The sequence below is a fragment of the Phacochoerus africanus genome, chromosome 7 (genome assembly GCF_016906955.1).
Source record: "Phacochoerus africanus isolate WHEZ1 chromosome 7, ROS_Pafr_v1, whole genome shotgun sequence".
In the NCBI taxonomy this organism is placed as follows: Eukaryota; Metazoa; Chordata; class Mammalia; order Artiodactyla; family Suidae; genus Phacochoerus; species Phacochoerus africanus.
This window is the reverse complement of record NC_062550.1, coordinates 93,370,434-93,390,174: the sequence shown is the minus strand read 5'-3', so window position 1 is coordinate 93,390,174 and position 19,741 is coordinate 93,370,434. Positions and strand designations below refer to the sequence as shown.

The window sequence follows — 19,741 nt, the reverse complement described above, 5'->3', positions numbered from 1 at the left end:
GTCGCAGACACGGCTCGGATCCCGCATTGCTGTGACTGTGGTTTAGGCCGGCTGCTACAGCTCCAATTGGACCCCTAGCCTGGGAACCTCCATGTGCTGTAGGTATGGCCCTAAAAAAGACACACAAAAAAAGGAAGAATAAAAGCTAAATTAATGAACAGATTTTCTTCTAAGTACAAGGATCTACTAAATAGAAATTGTTCAATTCTAAGATGGCCAAACCACACAGATTCATATGTTAGTGCTTTGGAGAATTAACTTAGTTTTTGTTGTACTGGAAATATAGTACATTGCAGTTAACACTGTATATATAGTTCCTGGAATTTTGGTTTTCATGAGTTGCTAAATAAGTACATATTTCATCACCACCACTTCCTCTCTTCTTCTCTCATTTCCCACCCCAGAGGACTAATCTATTATCCACCATCGCTAACATTTTATGAAAGATCCACTTGTTTGTCTTTCTAGAAATTTGGAAAGTACGTAAAGTGTGATGGTTCTTAAAATGGAATAAATTTAGCTTCATGGAAATCTTACTACTCAGTTCTTATTCTCATATTTCCTTCCCTTGGTGAGGTGGGTTAACACTCCTGAAATTGATAAAAAGCATTGTGGGCAAAACCACCAGAGGGCACTCTCACAAAGGGTTCGTTTTGAACATCCCTCAGCCCAAGATGGTGACTTTTAATGTGCTTAATTTAGCAGACAGTATTTGAATATCCTTTTTGTGTGTGTGTGTGTGAGTCTGTCTGTCTGTCTTTTTAGGGCCACATGGGATCTGAGCGGTGTCTGCGACCTACACCACAACTCATGGCACTTAACTACTCCTTAACCCACTGAGGCAGGCCAGGGATCAAACCCGAATCCTCATGGCTACTAGTTGGGTTCGTTACCACTGAGCCACAACGGAACTCCAGTATTTGGATATTCTTTAGGTAAGAATGACTAGTAAATGATGGTAGTGAAATTAAGTGAGGCCACTATTCATTCTGTTGATCTCATCATTAAGCATTTATTGAACCCCTACTACAGTTGAAGAGGCGGCATGCCTTTTGCCAGGCCAGTAACAAAAAATGGGCCCTTAAGGAGCATAATATCTACTTAACTAGTATCTTCTGAATTTCTTAGTTTTTCTAATGGCATCGCTTTTTAACTATGAATGTGCATCATTATTTTTTTAAATTAGAGATTAAATAAATAGAAAATAAAATTACTTCTAATTGTCCTGCCTAAAGATAGACCTAACATTTTAACTACCCTTCTTCTCTGTTATTTTGCTGCATAAATATATTTCAAAAATAAAAATTGGGGAGTTCCCTGCTGGCATAGGAGGTTAAGGATCAAGTGTTGTCCCTGCTGTAGATCCAGTTCAATCCCTTTCCCAGGAACTTCTGCATACAGCAGGTGTGACCAAAAAGAAGAAACAAAGTAAGAATTGCATTTATCATGCCTGTTGTTTTGCTTATTTCTTTTCTTTTGGCCATGCCATACAGAAGTTCCTGGGCCAGAGGTCGAACCCGCAGTACAAAAGTGACCTGAGCCATAGCAGTGGCAACCCTGGATCCTTAACCAGCCAGGCTACCAGGGAACTCCAGCGCATGTTGTTTTATAACTTTTTCACTTAATATTATGGAGGGTTTTTTTTGCCATATCAGTAAATAACACTTATTTAGTAGATGCATATAATTTTGTAATATGAATTGTCATAATTAACTCCCTGTTATTGGACATAATCATTGTTTCTCTTTGTTCCCTGTTAGAAGGAACACTGTTGTTGGAGTTCGCTTTGTGGCTCAGTGGGCTAAGAACCCAACTAAGAATCCATGAGGCCTGTAGTTTTCTCTTCTTGTAGTGTTTTTGTCCGGTTTTGATATTAATACTGGCATTGGTTATGCTGGCACATCGAATTAGGAAGTGTTCCTTCTGCTCTCTCCTCTGAAAGGGATTGTGGAGAATTGATATTATTTCTTCCTTAACTGTTTGGTAGAATCTACTAGTGAATCATCTAGGCCTAGTGCTTTTTTATTATTATTATTTTTTTTTTTTTTTGCTTTTTAGGACTGCACCGATGACATATGGAAGTTTCCAGGCTAGGAATCGAATCAGAGCTGCAGCTTCCAGTCTCTGCCACAGACATAGCTGCAGCAATGCAGGATCCGAGCAGCATCTGCGACCTACATCACAGCTCAAGGCAACAACATATTCTTAACCCACTGAGCGGGACCAGGGATCGAACCTGCGTTTTCATGGATACTAGTTGGGCTTGTGACCCACTGAGCCACAACAGGAACTCCTTATACCACTACTTTAGTTTGTCAGTAGCATGGTCAGTGTGGTTATTTGAATTGACCCCATTGGCCTTTTCTGTCATTGCCATCCAGGTGTAATTACCCTCAGTAGGATCATAGAGGATTGACTAGCAGACCTGAAAGAAACCTTAAAGATAATTATTGGGCACAGAGTTTGATTTTACACATGTGGGGATTGAGATTCAATAAGACCAATTGACAGAACCAACCAATGTCTTCTTTCAACCTAAGGATGTTTTGGGGTGAGTGTGTGTGTGTACATGCAGATGAAATTTGCCTTCAGTAGCAGATGTGCCCCGTGGTACACTAGTAAAATTTTAGCCACTGGCACTGCTTGGTGGTGATTGCCGATTTCCGTGGTGTAAATGCTCTCATGATGGTTGACTTAATCTACTAATGGTTTAACAACTGGCTTACAGAATTTCTGAACATTTAATAACTGGATTTCACAGGTTGATGTGATCCCAATCTAGCATTCCACTAGCTATGCCCTGAAACATACATTTACCATTAAAGCATTAGATCATTTCCTCTCTCATTCTGGTTATCTATTTAGAGACACTTCTCCTTATTTTTTGATTAATATTTCCAGGGAAAAGTAAATTATTTCTTATATGTCAGCTTCAGCCTTCACTTCCAGTTTCTTTTATGGATATAAAGACTTGTTGACAAGTGTTTAAAACTACTTGGTCGGTCTTAGAACTTTGAATCCTTGAATAGCTGTTATCCATTGCTAATTTACAAATCACTTCAAAACTCATTGACTTAAAACAACAACCCCTTATATAGTTCACAGTTCTGGATATTCTTCTGATCTAGGCTAGGCTCATATATTTGAGGTCATTAATTGGGTTAATGAGGCTAGCTGGTCTCAGATGGCATCATCCATATATCCAGTGATTGAATTACCATCAGTTGGGACAAAAAGAGGAACTATGTGTTTCTCATTATGCTGCAACCCAAGCCTGGCTTGTTCACGTGGCCTCAGGGTTTCAAGGATACAAGACTGGAAGCTGAAAAGCCTTCAGACTGGCTCAATATCACTTCCACAAAGCCATCCCAGGTTCAGAGTGGGGAAATAGACTACCTTTTGAAAGGAGTAACGTCAAATATTGTGGTCATTCCATTGCAGTAGGAATCACTGGTCTTAACTGACTTATTTTGGGGTTTAGATTGTCATGTGTTTCTAAGAGAGGTGATTGCACATGGTATGGTTGGCTCTCAGTAAGAAATTGAAGTTTCCTTCCCAGTGTCCAAAAGAAGTTCATAACTTTTACTTATAAGCCAGCTCTACTTGAGTGATCACTTACTGATTCGCTCAATAACAATTTCTCTGTCAGTTAAACCACATATTTTAATACTGTCCCTTACACACTAAGTACTAGTTAGCTAAGGGTGGGATGGTGGGGAGTGGGGGGGTAGGCTAAACAATAGGGCAGTATGGCCTGCTTAGCAGTTGGAGGCCAGGAGTTCCCTGGTGGCTCAGCAGGTTAAGGACCCAACATCATCAGTGCTGTGGCTTGAGTCGCTGTTGTGGGACAGGTTCGGTCCCTGGCCTAGGGACCCATGGCATATGGAGATTCTCAGGCTAGGGGTCAAATCAGAGCTGTAGCTGCAGGTCTACACCAGAGCCACAGCAACACAGCTGTGACCTACACCACAGCTCACAGCAACGCCAGATCCTTAACCCACTGAGCGAGGCCAGGGATCGAACCTGCAACCTCATGGTTCCTAGTCTGATTCTTTTCTGCTGAGCCATGGAGGGAACTCCTTGAGTCAGTGTTTTTGTTTTCTTTGGATACATACCCAGGAGTGGAATTGCTGAATTGTATGGTAGTTCTATTTTTAGTTTTTTGAGGCACCTCCATACTGTTTTCCACAGTGGCTGCACCAGTTTACATTCCTACCAACAGTGCACAAGAGTTACCTTTTCTGCACGTTCTTGCCAACATTTATTATTTATTGATGATAGTCCTTCTGACAAGTGTATGGTAATATCTCATTGTGGGCATTCTGCATTTCTCTGGTGGTTAGCAATGTTGAGCATCCTTACATGTGCCTACTGGCTATCTGTGTCGTCTTTGGAAAAATGTCTGTTCAGGTCCTCTGCCTATTTTTTAAAATTGGAGTGTTTGGGTTTTTTTGATATTATGTTATATGAGCTGTTTATGCATTTTGGATATTAACCTTTTACTAATCATACCATTTGCAAATATTTTCTCATTCAGTAGGTTGTCAGTGGCCTCCTTTCCTTTGCAAAAGCTTTTAAGCTCAATCAGGTCCTGTTTGTTTGTTTATTTAGCTTTAGGAGACAGATCAAAAAAAAAAAAAAAGATTGCCAGGAGTGTTTGGCCTATGTTTTCTTCTAGGAGTTTCATACTTTCCAGTCTTAACATTTAAGTCTTTAATCCATTTTATGTTTATTTTTGTATCTGGTGTGAGAAAAAACTGCTAATTTCATTCTTTTCCATTGTAGCTCTCCAGTTTTCCCAGCACCACTTATTGAAGAGACTGTCTTTTCCCCATTGTATATTCTTGCCTCCTTTGTCATAGATTAATTGGCCATAAGTAGATGGATTTATTTCTGGGCTCTATTCCATTCCATGTGTCTTAAATGCCAGTTCCATACTCTTTTGATGAGAGTAGCTTTGTAATATAGGACGAAGTTAGGGAGCATGTGCTTCTGGGTCTGTTCTTTGTCAACGTTGCTTTGGCAAGAAGAACATTTCTATAACCCCTAAAAATGACCTCTTGCACCCTTTTTCTGTCAATCCTCCCTAACTCTCAGCTTTATTCGGTCAGAGGTAAGTCCAAAGAGTTCTCTTTTTCAGCTTCACAGCTGACGAACATAACTAACTGTAAACAACAGAAAGCTGTGAGAAATTTCATTGCCAGTGAATATGGTTTGAAGTTTTGTGTAAGAATACAATTAGGTGCATAGCTTCAATGACAAGAATGCATCTGGAGTACTTAAATTAAGGACATTTACCTAGAATTTAAGTCAACATTACCACTTCTTTCTTTTAGAAAGTCTTAGTATTAAAAAACTCATAATGTGTGTAGTAACTTGGTTAAGATTATGAGTTATGTAAAGGCTAGTCAGTAAATTTGAAATTATTCTTTTTATTAGGAGGTAATTGCAAAATATAATAAACAACTTTGATTACATGCTGATATATGGTAGTTCTCTAGGGGGAAAATTCTGTTGAATGTATTTGAATGTTGAACATCACTGCAGGAAACGAGTTTGCTCCCATCTTTTAGATATAAATTGGCTGCATAGAGTTATTAACTTGGTATCTGCAGAATTCATCCATTCAAAGCAGGAAGGCAAGATGTTTTTCAGTGGAAGAGCAAAAACAAAAGGTAGAAGCTTTGAAGCACAGCGTTTCTGCAGATTGTGGTTACATGTTCCATAGTTTAATTACTGTCAGTGGAGGAGTTCCCGTTGTGATTCAGCAGTAACAAACTGGACTAGTATCCATGAGCACTCGGGTTGGCTCCCTGGCCTCAATCAGTGGGTTAAAGATCTGTCATTGCTGTGAGCTGTGGTGTATTGTAGGTCGCAGATATGGCTGGCTCGGATCGGGATTGTTGTGGCTGTGGCCCCTAGCCTGAGAACTTCCATATGCCTTGGGTGTGGCCCTAAAAAGACAATAAGTAAGTAAATAATTTTCAGTGGAGTAGGTGATTATCTTGATGGTGCACATCTGCAAAAAGTTATCATCAAACTATTATCAGTTGGATGGAATGCTTCAAATTTTATTTTCCAGTGAAAGAATTCCAGTTAGCAAATTTATAGATTTAGAATCTGTTTATTTCATCAAAATATGATTTAAATTTAATTATAAACTTACAGGACACATTGTTCTAACTGGCAACTAATGAAAAATTTAAAATGAACTTTGAAATTATAGGAACATTTGCTTCACTTTGGACAAAAGTTAAAAATTAATATTCTGAGCATGCTGAAATTATTTTAATACTTGCTTTTTTCCATTCCCATCATCATCCCTTTATAAACTCACTTCTTTTTTTCTTTTCTTTTTATGGCTACATCTGCGGCATATGAAAGTTCCTGGGCTACAGGTCGATTTGAAGCTGCAGCTGCAGGCCTCTGCTGCAGCCATGGCAACACCAGATCTGAGCCACATCTGCGACCTATGCTGTGGCTTGCAGCAACGCCTGATCCTTTACCCACTCAGGAAGGCCAGGGATTGAACCTGCATTCTCCTGGAGACTATGTCAGGTCCTTAACCTGCTGAGCTGCAGTGGGAACTTCTTGTTCTTATGAATGATGTTAAAACAACTCATAGAAGTAATTTAGATATACATCATTCTCTGAAAGCAGCATTGTTGTCAATCCAACCTGGATTAGATATTTTAAAAAGAAACAAACTCATTTGTCACATGGTGTTTCAAAATATTAAAACTTCAGGAGTTCCCATTGTGGCGCAGTGGTTAACGAATCCGACTAGGAACCATGAGGTTGCGGGTTCAGTTCCTGCCCTTGCTCAGTGGGTTAACGATCCGGCATTGCTGTGAGCTGTGGTGTAGGTTACAGACGCGGCTCGGATCTCACGTTGCTGTGGCTCTGGTGTAGGCCGGTGGCTACAGCTCCGATTAGACCCCTAGCCTGAGAACCTCCATATGCTGCGGGGGCAGCCCAAGAAATGGTAAAAAAAAAAAAAAAAAACCAAAAAAAAATTAAAACTTCAAAATATTAATATACACAGTATTTATTCAAAGTATGCATATGATGGGCTAATCTAGAGAATGGCTAAGTCATAATTTTCTTTAGTTATAATTGAAGAACAAAATGTTAAAAGTTATAGAAATTCTCTGTATTAATCCTAAATGCACATGTTTAGCGATTAGCAAGTTTTATCATTCTTTTTTCTTTCCCTTTTTTTTTTTTTTGGTCTAATTCTACTTACCAGAATTTAATTTTATGTTTGTTGAATTAGATAATAAAAAATTTGTGCTTGTACTTTTTGGGGTTATTTCTTATTGTTTGCTTCTTAGAGCCACAACTGTGGCATATGGGGGTTCCCAGGCTAGGGGTCGAATTGGAGCTGCAGCTGCCAGCCTACGCCACAACCACAGCAATGCAGACCTGAGCCAGGCCTGCAACCTATGCTGCAGCTCTTGGCAACACTGGATGCTTAACCCACTGAATGAGGCCAGGGATCAGACCCATATCCTCGTGGGTACTAGTTGGGTTTGTAAACTGCTGAGCCACAACGGAAGCTCCTACTTTTTGTGTTTGTTTGTTTGTTTTTTCTTTTTTTCATTTTGTCACCTTAAACTTTGTTATAATTTGTAAAAGTATTAGACCACAAATGGATTACAAAAACTGTCCCTTTATCACAAATGGTTTGACGACTGCTGTTTTTTAGCATTCTTTCCAGACAATTATTCAGCTTTGGCTTGAACCTTTCTAGTAACTAGAAATTCACTACCTTTCCGGGAAGCTAGCTCCATTATTGGATGGTTCTGATGATTTAAAAATGTTGTCTTCAGTTTGGAGGTACCTTAGAAAACTATGTATAGAACTACCATCTGACTAGCAGTCCCACTCTTGGGCACATATCCGGACAAAACTTTTCTTGAAAAAGACACATGTACCCGCATGTTCATTGCAGCACTATTCACAGTAGCCAAAACATGGAAACAACCTAAATGTCCATCGACAGATGATTGGATTAAGATGTGGTATATATACACAATGGAAGACTATTCAGCCACAAAGAACAAAATAGTGCCATTTGCAGCAACATAGATGGAACTAGAGACTCTCATACTAAGTGAAGTTAAGTCAGAAAGAGAAAGACAAATACTATATGATTTCACATATATCTGGAATCTAATATAAGGCACAAATGAAACTTTGTACAGAAAAGAAAATCATGGACATGGAGAACAGACTTATGGTTGCCAAGAGGGGAGACTGGGAATTTGGGTTAATAGATGCAAACTATTGAAGTTACCGTCATGGCTTAGTGGTTAACGAATCTGACTAGGAACCATGAGGTTGCGGGTTCGATCCCTGACCTTGCTCAGTGGGTTGAGGATCCGGCTTTGCCGTGAGCTGCGGTGTAGGTCGTAGACGAGGCTCAGATGCCGTGTTGCTGTGGCTGTGGTGTAGACTGGCAGCTGTAGCTCCAGTTAGACCCCTAGGCTGGGATCCTCCATATGCCACAGGTGTGGCCCTAAAAAGCAAAAAAAAAAAAAAGGGATGCAAACTATTGCTTTTGGAATGGATAAGCAATGGGATCCTGCTGTGTAGCACTGGGAACTATGTCTGGTCACTTGTGGAGCACGATAATGGGAGAAAAAAATGTATACATGTATGTGTGGCTGGGTCCCCTTGCTGTGCAGTAGAAAACTGACAGAACACTGTAAATCAGCTATAATGGAAAAAATAAAAATCATTATAAAAAAAGAAAAAAATGTTTTCTTATACTGAGTACAAATCAATCTTTCTGTGATTTGTGATCCTCAGAATTGATCCTGCCCCAAAACTATGCAAAATAGATTTACTACATCCTATGACAGCTCTTTGGATATTTGGAAACATTGACAATATTTCTCCTTATTTTTCTTTAATCTCGTGTGTGTGTGTGTGTGTGTTGGCCACACACTCAAAAAAGGCATGCATGTGGAAGTTCCGGGGCCAGAGATTGAACCCCTGCCACTGCAGTGACAATGCTGGATCCTTAACCTACGGAGCCACCAGGGAACTCCTAAGCTCCACTTTTTATGATTATCCATATGACATGGTTTCCAGGAGCTCCCTGTCCTGGTTGCCCTCTTCTGGACATATTCTTTAAAATAGTGTCTTTCTTTAAATTTATTACTCAGAACTGAACTGAGCATCATTTTCTTGTTCTGGACAGTATACTTCTGCTAATGGTATCAGTAATGCATTGTTCTTGTAAATCAACTATAAAGGAGAAACATAAAAATCATAAAATAAACAATGCATTGCTTTTTTTAGCAGTCCTGTCACTCTTGATTTGTATTGAGTCATAATTTCTTTTTTCTTTCTTTCTTTTTTTTTTTTTTTTTTTTGCTTTTTAGGGCCATACCCGCGGCATATGGAGATTCCCAGGCTAGGGGTTTAATCAGAGCTACAGCTCCGGCTTACACCACAGCCACAGCCATGCCAGATCCAAGCCATTTCTGTGACTTACACCACAGCTTATGGCAACGCCAGATCCTTAATCCACTGAAGGAGACCAGGGATTGAACCTGCTTCCTCATGGTTACTGGTCACATTCGTTTCCTCTGAGCCACAACAGGAGCTCTGGTATTGAGTCATAATTTCTTAAGAGGGAATCAGAATATCAAAATAGCTTCCCAGTTCAGCTGATTCTTTGTGTAAAAATACAGTCTTCCACCCTTCTTGATCCCTTTTAGGGAGAAAAGAGAAAAAGCTTTATTTCGATGCTAACCCCACTGGTTTTTAATTTTACCATTTAAAGTTAGCAACATGGCTGATAATGTAGCCAAAGAAGGTTTTAAGCAGGGGTGATATTTTTGGAAACTTCATTCTGGCTCACTGCGGGAGGGTAGAAGATGGAACGGAAGAGCAAGATGAAATGTGGGGTGACTGATGGAGTGATTCAGATGACAGATGATAATGGTCTGGATTAGAGAAGCAGAGAAGAATGGGGGACAGATTCAGAGATGGGTAGCAAGTAAAACTAATAGGACTTGGTAAGTAATTGATGTAGGAGTGACCGAGGAATGAATGAGAAAAGGCGGGGGTGGGGAGGGACGCCGTTGTTGACACCCGTAAGCTGAACTGGCATTCAGAGCGAGGCCGTTATTTTCTCTTGGCATAGTAACGACACAGAGTACCAGCATCAGACAAGAGTATTCTGAGACCTTCACACTGTGAGGCAAAACAAGTCCACTTCATGATTTTGTCGAAGCACAGACAAAAACGGGCTCTTGCCACCCACAAGATACAAAACACCCCACCCTTCTCTTGGCTCAAATGATGTATGATTCTCTGCCAGTCATCGTGTTATCCTTGCTCTGGACTGTCCTTCCTGTAGAGAATGTATCGGGATCCCAATCATAAAATGCCTCTTCTTTCCAATAGTGGCCAATAGAGCAGACCCCCCCCCCCTCCTTAGTCCTCTCTCCACTCACTCACCCAAATCCCAAATCCTTGAAGAGGTTTTTCCTAACACTTACGGAGGGCCGGGGGCTCCCTAGGCCACGCGCTCTTCACTGCAGTGAGCAAGACACGCCGCTCGTTGGGCTAGAGCTGTGTTCCCGGTGGTCTCTGGCTGCGGGGCATTAAAGAGTAACCCCAGGCTTCTTGCTTAGACAGTCGATGTTGGTAGTACCGGTAATAGAACTAAAGAACACGAGAGGAGAGGAAGACAATGTCTTCAGTTTTGGGCAGGTCATCTTGGAGATACCCGTGGGTTAAAATAAGGGGAGCTATGCAGTTGGGTGGACTCAGGGCCCTGGCGCTTTGAGGGGCTTGTCTGTGATAAACGTCTCTCGCCTCTGTACCCGCACGGAAATACGCGTGGACGTGTATCCTCGAGAGCCGTTGCTTCTGTAACAATTGAAGCCCTGGGCTTGGCTAAGATCACGCAGGGAGGGACCAGAATGAGGAAGGGACTGAGGGCAGACCCCCAGGGACACCTGCTTTTATGAGGTGGGCAGGAAATGAGGTACCCAGAGAAGACTCTTAGAAGGAGCCCTCATTGGGAAAATGACCGGACGTCAGAGGAGAGGGTTTCAAGAAGGGTGAGATTAGGAGCTTTTTATACCACTAAGAATTCAAGTCAGTTAAGGAGCCCTACATGCATTTGACATTCCCCCTCCTTAAAAAAAAAAAAAACAAAAAAAAAAACCAAGAAACTTTATTATTATTATTTTTTTAATCTTTATTTTTTTGTCTTTTTAGGGCCGCACCCACGGCACATGGAGGTTCCCAGGCTAGGGATCGAATCTGAGCTACAGCTGCCAGCCTACACCACAGCCACAGCAACGTGGGATCCGAGCTGAGCCTGCAACCTACACCACAGTTCACAGCAACGCCAGATCCTTAATCCACTGAGCAAGCCCAGGGATCAAACCCACCTCCTCGTGGATACTAGTCAGGTTCGTTAACCGCTGAGCCACAGCGGAGCTCCTCCCCATCCTTTCTGAGCGCCCCTTTACTGGCTGGGACAGATGTTTCAAGTTCCTCTTATGCTTCCCTCCTCCGGCCTTGGCATCAGCCATTTCTCTGAGGGCTCCTGTTTCCTTCGAGTGGAAAATGGTGTTCAGAAACCAAGCTCTGGTGCACTGCTCCTTTTAAGAAGCATGTCTGCGAAGGACTGCGGCTGTGGGGTGTCACATAGGAGAATGGAAGGAGAAAGAGAAGGGGAATCTTGGCTGAGGTAAAGATGAGCAAAGCAGAGGTCTGATTATCAGAACCAAAACATAAGGTCATAAGCAGGTTAAAGACGATTTGACCTTGAGTCTCAGAGTAGTGCCTAGGACTCCAAGGTTTCCCTAAAGCTACGATTCATTCACTTTAGTCTGGGCAGAGCTCTGACTTTCAGGAGGCATCACATGATCTAAGCAGGGTAGGGAGGGCATTTGCCAAGGCTGAGCGCCAAGCAAAACCTGACAGCACCTGTGAAAGGTTTGGGTTATCGACCTGTGCCAAGCATTTTATCTTGGTGTGTGGGCTTTAGCATTGCCATTGTAGCTCTCTACTTGTTAAAGTGATCTTTATGTTTATTGGCGTTACTATTCTTTATTATTAAGAATTGGATGGAGTTCCAGCTGTGGCGCAATGGGACCAGCGGCATCTCTGGAGCATTGGGATGCAGGTTCAATCCCTGGCCCAACAGAGTGGGTTAAGGATCCACGTTGCTCAAGCTGTGGCATAGGTTGCAGCTGCAGCTCAGATCTGATCCCTGGCTCCGGGAACTCCCATATGCTGCAGGGTAGCCAAAAGAGAAAGAAAAGAATTGGATGTTTGATGTGTGAACATCTCTGGTTTTGTTGACCCAGCATTCCAACCCTCTTTCTTCTGGAAAATGCCAATTTTCTTAACACAAACGTTATAGGGAGTCTCAACTCCCTGCCTTAGTTAACTGGACCAGAGAGAAGTGACATATCAAGTAGGGCTGATTGAAATAGAGTGTTTTGGTGCTGAGTGAGCAGATGACCCAAACCAGAGCAATGGGAGTTCTTTAGGATTTGAAAAACTAGCACTGGGCAAAGAGGCTTATTCCCTCTCTAAGACAAATGGAGGAGAGATAGGACATTTGATTCGTCTGAGGCATAATGCCTAGGGAAATAAAGCCAGCACGAGAGAAACGGAAATAAGAGGTGAAAGAAGACTCCGGAGGTGTCTGAATCTGACTCCTTGTCTCTAAGGCACAGGTGTGCCCTGCCATCTCGGATCTATCTGAGACTTCCAATGCAGATTCTTTTTTGCCTGATATAGTCTGTCTTGCTGATGCAGAGGAACAGAGTATACAGAGGGCCAGCTATACATTTTACTTGGATTTTGGAGTGTCAGTGTTGGCACCCCAGCCCCAGTGTTGTTCAGGAGTCACCTAGAAATACCTGTTGAAAGACATGTTTCAGGTTAATACTCTGCCGCCCTGCCCCGAGCTCCCTCTCCAACTTCAGGACAGCTGGGAACAGTGATCTAGTTCACTGGGGAAAATTCACTTTCTCTGCTTCCCTCTCTGAGCGCCAACCTCTTCTGAATAGAAGAATTACTATGTGCCAACACTTTATGGGGACTTAATGAGGCAACGAATGTGGAAGTACTTGGTAGAGTGCTAATCAAATGTTAAGAATATTCCTGGTTCATCTAGTCCTTTTACTCCTGCATTTTAGGGGTGAAATGTGTAGGCTAAAAATCTCTTCTCTGTGGTTCTTTTTTTTGGGGGGGGAGGGGGGCCCCACACCTGCCTGCAGCATGCAGATGTACCTAGGCCAGGAATGGAACCCGCAACATGGCAGCGACCCAAACCACTGCAGTGACAACGCCGTATCCTTAACCCACTGAGAACTCTGGCTTCTTTAGTCTCTTGCCCCAGTTTCCCAGCCTTTTTCTCCAGCCAAATTCCCCTTGCAGTCTATTGACAACTGTTTTGCATAGTCCCTAGGGGCAGTCAGCAAGGGGAGGTCTGAATTCTTCTATATTAAAGACAGACTATGCATCGATGATAAGCACTGATGCCCAGGGGTATTCTGCCTTCTAGGTGATTCATGTAAAGCAAAGGAACTGCTCTGCCTACTTCCATTCAGGCCCCTTCTTGTCCTTCTCCAGAACGCAGAGGTGGCAGGGGGACAGGGTTTCACATTGCGAATCTGATGTCATTCCTGTGCCTAAATGCTTTAATGTGTGTATTGTACTTAAAAAAAAAAACAAAAACAAAACACTTCGATATGTATTATACAAAGAATACAATGCACAGATCTTCAGTACAGTCTGAAGGGTTTTGATAATTGGATAAGCTTGTAAAACCGCCACTCCAGGAGTTCCCATCGTGGCTCAGCGGAAACAAATCTGACTAGTATCCATGAGGACACAGGTTCCATCCTTGGCCTCGGTCAGTGGGTTAAGGATCCAGCGTTGCCGTAAGCTGTGGTGTAGGTCGCAGAACGAGGTTTGTGTCTAGCGTTGCTGTGGCCGTGGTGTAGGCCGGCGGCCACAGCTCAGATTCAACCCCTAGCCTGGGAACCTCCATAGGCTGCGGGTGTGGCCATAAAAAGACAAAAAATAAAACAAAATAAAACCACCACTCCAAACAAAGTACAGAACATTTCTATTATCTCAGAAATTTCTCTTGCTCCCCCTTTCCCGTTACTTCACCCCTTGCCCAGCCCACACACCCGAGGCAACCACTTTCTGCTATTTATCACCATAGATTCGTTCTGCCCATTTTTGGATTCATACAAATATAAATGCACCGTGTGGACTTTTTTGTGCCTGGCTATTTTTAATCAACATAATCTTCTGGACAGTATTCTGTGTTGTTGTGTGTCCGTTCCTTTCGATTGAGTATAAATATACCACAATTTATTTATCCATTCTCTTGTTGACAGACGTTTGGATTGTTTCCAGTTTTAGGCTATTTTAAGGTGGCTATGAATATTCATGTTCTGTCTTTTGGGGACGTCAGTGTTCATTTCTCTTGGGTAAATACCTAAAAGTGGAATTGTCGAGTAATAGGGGCTTTAATGGCCTAAACTCACTTAGGATGAAGCCCCAAACCCTGCATGGCCCTGATCACTTCTCTGGAGTTGTCACTGCACTGACCCCTTCTCATCACTCTGACTGCAGCCCCTCTGTTCACGCTCTTGCCTCTGCCGGGTGTGCACTTTCTTCCCTCCTTTCCAGCTTATCCAGCAACAGCTGCCCGCCTTCCCCATTAAGGCACATCCTTTATTGTAGGCACAGAGCCTTCTTCATGCCTCGGCACATACCCAGACGGTGATTTTATTTCATTTATTTATTTTTTTAATGATTTTTATTTTTTCCATTATCGTTGGTTTACAGTGTTCGGTCAGTTTTCTGCTGTACCACAGAGTGACCCAGTCTCTCTCTCACACACACACACACACACACACACACACACACGTGTCCTTTTAAGACTGTGATTTTATATTCATCAACATGATTACAGCTGACACTTGGGCAACTTCGGGTTAGGAGTGCTGATCTTCTGCACAGTAAAAATCCACATATAACTTATAGCCGGCCTTCTGTATCAGCAGTTCCACGTCTGCAGATTCAACCACCCCTGATGGTGTAGTGCTGTAGTAATTGAAAAAAATTGGAAAAAAAAAATCCACGTGTAAGTAGAACTGCACAGTTTACACCCCTGTTGTTGAAGGGTTGACTGTATTTGCTGAATGTTTGCTTCTCAGCAGCAGAGCTCCACGAGAGCAGGTTCTCTGTCTGTTCCACTCACACAGGCCTGGTCTAGGTTCTGGCACATACTGAGCATTTGGCAAGTCACCGTTGGGTGAATGAATAATGGTGCTGTTTCTCTCCCACCACAGATTCTGCTCTCCACTTTAGTAAAACTCCTTTTGGCCACCCAGAGGAGAAACCCTTTGTCCTTTTCATGAGTTTCTCCATCACTTGGACGCAGCTGGAGGGAGAAAGACCAAGGCAATCAGTTATGTCGGGCTGCCTGGCTTCCAGGAAAGAGAAAAGCTTGCATTTCAATCTTAATAGTTTTTGTCTTAAGCAGACCATTATACAAACAAAATTCCTGCTAAAGGGGCTTCAGATCCAAATAAGACAATGAGGCAGTGCAGTTAGCAAGTATTCCACCCTAACCTAGATCTAAGGGGACTTGCCTCTGGTTTTCTTTGTTTACTCAAGTTTTTCTTCTAGAGGACAAAGTACTGGGGGCATTCTGAAGACAGCACTGATTTTCTTGGAAAGCAGAAATTTTTCTCAGTAAGGGAATGAAGTTGTTCCCAAAGAAATGTTTGAGGATAAAATACTCCGCAGTGGAATTTGCCTGTGGATTGAAAAGTGCCTAGTGAGGCCTTTTGACCAGTTGACTTGCCAGAGCAGAGACCTGGCGAGGTGGGGAAGCTCCTCTACCTGATGTGCTGTTACTGTGAGCGGGCGATTCAGGGAGGTGTTTAGCTACACACCCCCGCTCCTCCTCCAATCCCCCAGTACGCACAGGAATGAAAGGGATTTCAGAGTCTTGCGTACCTTCGCCCGACTCCACCTTTCTCCTGGATGATTCCCTTCCGGGTTGATTTCTTGTTTGCCGAGAATGACAACAATGAGCGGGCGGTGTGTGGATACATTTTCTTCTCTGTTTTGCCTTTGCAAAAGGAATGCAAAAAATGCGATCCGAGAGGAGGAGTGTAGTCCAAAAGGACTATAGCTGTTCAAGAAAACAGCTAGAATTTTATCACCACCAGATTACTCTTATCACCATCAGGAAATGAAATTATTATTTTTTTTAATTTTTATTTTATTTTATTTTTTTTGTCTTTTTGCCTTTTCTTGGGCCGCTCCCGCGGCATATGGAGGTTCCCAGGCTAGGGGTCTCATCGGAGCTGTGGCCGCCGGCCTACGCCAGAGCCACAGCAACGCGGGATCCGAGCCGCGTCTGCAACCTACACCACAGCTCACGGCAACGCCGGATCGTTAACCCACTGAGCAAGGCCAGGGACCGAACCCGCAACCTCATGGTTCCTAGTCGGATTCGTTAACCACTGCGCCACGACGGGAACTCCAGGAAATGAAATTATTTTAGGAATCAGCAAACATGTCATATAGAAGGAATGGATTCTGCTCTCCTGTCTTTAAATAGGGATGGATGATTCTTCACTTGAAGATTTGAGGACGTCAAAGGTGATAATATACATCAGAAAGTCCACTGGAATATTTATTCAGAAACTTCAAAGTGTTCATACCCTTCCCACTCCTAGATATGTGTCCCGAAGAATTAATCACAGACAAGGGTCTATTGCAAGAAAGGTCACTGTCGAATTATTTACAGTAGGGAGAACTTGGAAATGGTCTAAATGTTTCACAAAAAGAGAATGGCTGAATAAATTCCGGGGCCTGCTTATCAGAAATATTATGGTATTACAAAATGTTTGCAAAGTCCAGTTAATAAGATAGGAAAAAAAATCACCTTGTGAAAGCAGTACCTAGAATAAGGCCTGAGATATTGTAGGCACTCTAAATATTTGTTCATTCAATACATGGATAGAAAAAAATGATTTGAAATTCTGCCAGAGAAATGGAGGTTAACATTAGAAAAAACAAACAAAAAAACTGAACATAAGTAGGGTTAACACTTTTAGAAAAGCATTTTGCAGAGGGAAAGAAGATGAAAGCGATTCTCCCCTCTTCCCCCAAAAAACAACATAAAATCTGACCTTGAATGCAGGCCAATGGAAAAACTCTCTCCCAGGACATTTTAGATAGAAACAGAATTCATTTGCAATGACAGGGGGTGCTTTCCTCTAAGAGGAGAATTTATTAACGTAATAGTTCTTGAGCACTTTTTTGGTGTGTGTGCTAAAAATTTTGCTGAGATGTCAGTTTGAGAAACTTTTCAAATTTAAAACAGTTTTGTTCCTTCACTGCTTTGTTAGGTGAATATTTGGAAATATTTCTGGCTCATCAAACAGTCTTAATTCCAGAGAGACATCCAGACAGAACATCTGCCATGTAAGCCTGTTTCCTTCTTTTGCCCTTTAAAGTTAAGACTGGCAGCTGTGGGCATTCTTGGAAGTGTTTGCCTTATACATTTGAGCTCATTTTTAAGATCTGGCTCATCGCCAGTCTGCACTCCAGCTTCTGATACTTAAATAGGAGATGCAGCTACACCAGATATAAAAGAGCACGTGTGTGTGTGTGTGTGTGTGTGTGTGTGCACGTGTGTGTGTGTGTGTGTGTGTGCATGTGCAGAGGGGACCATGAGAATAGTCACAAAAAGAAAATTGACAAAGAGATGTAGGTTGGAAGATATATTCTGAGCCAAGGGCTGCACTTAAGCAGAATTAGGGGTCTACCTACAACAGGAATCTTTCAAAATGAAGATCAGATTGGAGCCATCAAAGTCTAGAGTCACTCCTATGAATACATGAGTTCTTTCCTGAAGCAAATTTCACTGGCTTCACTGAGTGGGAAGACTCAGCTTTGGGAGGTGGAGGAGGGCATTTTAATTTTGGAAACTCTTTTTAAGAAAGCAATTTTAGGATACAGATACTGTCACAAGGAGATATGACAGTGCCTACACCCACTAAACCCCACTGTATGTGTCCCCAAACTAGCTTTCCCTTAGCCAGATTACATCATGTCCAAGGCCTCTCCTAAACTCCCTGACATGTGGGAGACTGCAGCGAAAGTCAGAGAGCAAAGACAGAGGTCTTAACTGGCTCTGGTTAAAGCATCTTAAATTTGCAAATTTAGCAAACACACGTGCCCTTGTGAGCACACTGCTGGACTTTTCCTAGGGCCTGGCCAAGGTTGGGGCCTTGCAATTCAAGCTTCATTAACTTTGAGATGCATTTCCCTCTGACGATGCACCGCCCTTATCATTTTCCCGCAGATGACATCAGACTGAACGCAGCCAATCGGATGGGTGAAAGGCAGAAATTACAGAAAAGTCACGGCGGGGACTCAAGTATTCTTGCTAGCCCCGGCAACCACAAGTCTGTTTTCTATGTTTGTGAGTCTGTTTTTATTTGGCAGATATGTTGATTTGTGTCATATTATACGTAGGTGATATCATACGGTCTTTATTTGTCTTTCTTTTTCTGACTTTGCTTAGTATGATCATCTCTAGGTCCATCCTCGTTGCTGCAAATGGCATTATTTCATTCTTTTTAATGGCTACGTAATAGTCCACTGTGTATCATCCTTATCCATTCATCTGTTGGTGGACATTAAGGTTGTTTCGATGTCTTGCCTATTGTAAAGAGTGCTGCTATGAACACAGGGGTGCATGTATCTTTTTGAATTCGAATTTTGTCTGGATAGATGCCCAAGAGTGGGATTGCTGGATCATATGGCAACTCTATTTTCAGTTTTTTGAGGAAGCTCCATATTGTTTTCCCTAGTAGCTGTACCAATTTACATTCCTACCAACAGTAGAAAAGGGTTTCCTTTTTTCCACACCCTTTCCAGCATTCATTATTTGCAGACTTTTTGATGATGGCCATTCTGACCGGGGTGATAACATACATTCTTGTACCTCTTGTGAGATGATGAAGGACATGTTTGTTCTTCTGGAAGCTTCAGTAGAGGAATCTTGGTGCTGCAGATCCAGCCTCCTGACATAAGCCTTAGCGTAAGTTGGGAGATAAGGCTGATTCCACCCGGTGGAGAGGGGAAAGGGACTTAGGAGGGCAGTAGAGTTACTTGGAGATGAGAAGGCTGGCAGAGAGTACCCTGTCCAAGGACCTCAGTTTGCTGCTTGACTTGGCAATCGTTGCTAGCTTTACAGTTCCCTCCCGGCTGCCAGGTGGGGAACTCAGAGCAAGTTTCTCAGGAGAGAGGTTTACACATGCAAACAAACAAAGAAAAAAACAAGGTTGACCTTTGGGTGGTCTGATGAACTTTAAGTTCTGGAGAAGTCAGGAGACTGGGCGTGAGTGGCTGCCTGAGGGATGGAGGACACTCTTGCAACTCTAGAAAGCCCTCAGCAGCGACGGCATCGGTAGCATTAAGAGGGTATAGGCCCTGGATGGGTGGTTGGGGGTATGTGTGGCAGAGAGAACCCTTGAATGAGACGCAAAGTCAAACCATTTAGTTCAATTAAAAATATGAGCTTACGGAGTTCCTATCCTGGCTCAGTGGAAATGAATCTGACTGGTATCCTTGAGGACAAAGGTTCAATCCCTGGCCTTGCTCAGTGGGTTAAGGATCTGGCGTTGCCGTGAGCTGTGGTGTAGTT

General features: G+C 42.5%; 1 long non-coding RNA gene across 1 annotated transcript; it reads left to right on the top strand.

Moving 5' to 3' along the window:
• Positions 1-838: 838 nt before the first annotated feature.
• Positions 839-18,529, top strand: LOC125131542 (uncharacterized). The gene is made up of 3 exons (XR_007135962.1): positions 839-935; positions 17,436-17,511; positions 18,395-18,529. It is a non-coding gene; the product is annotated as an uncharacterized LOC125131542 (long non-coding RNA).
• The last annotated feature ends 1,212 nt before the right edge of the window (positions 18,530-19,741 follow it).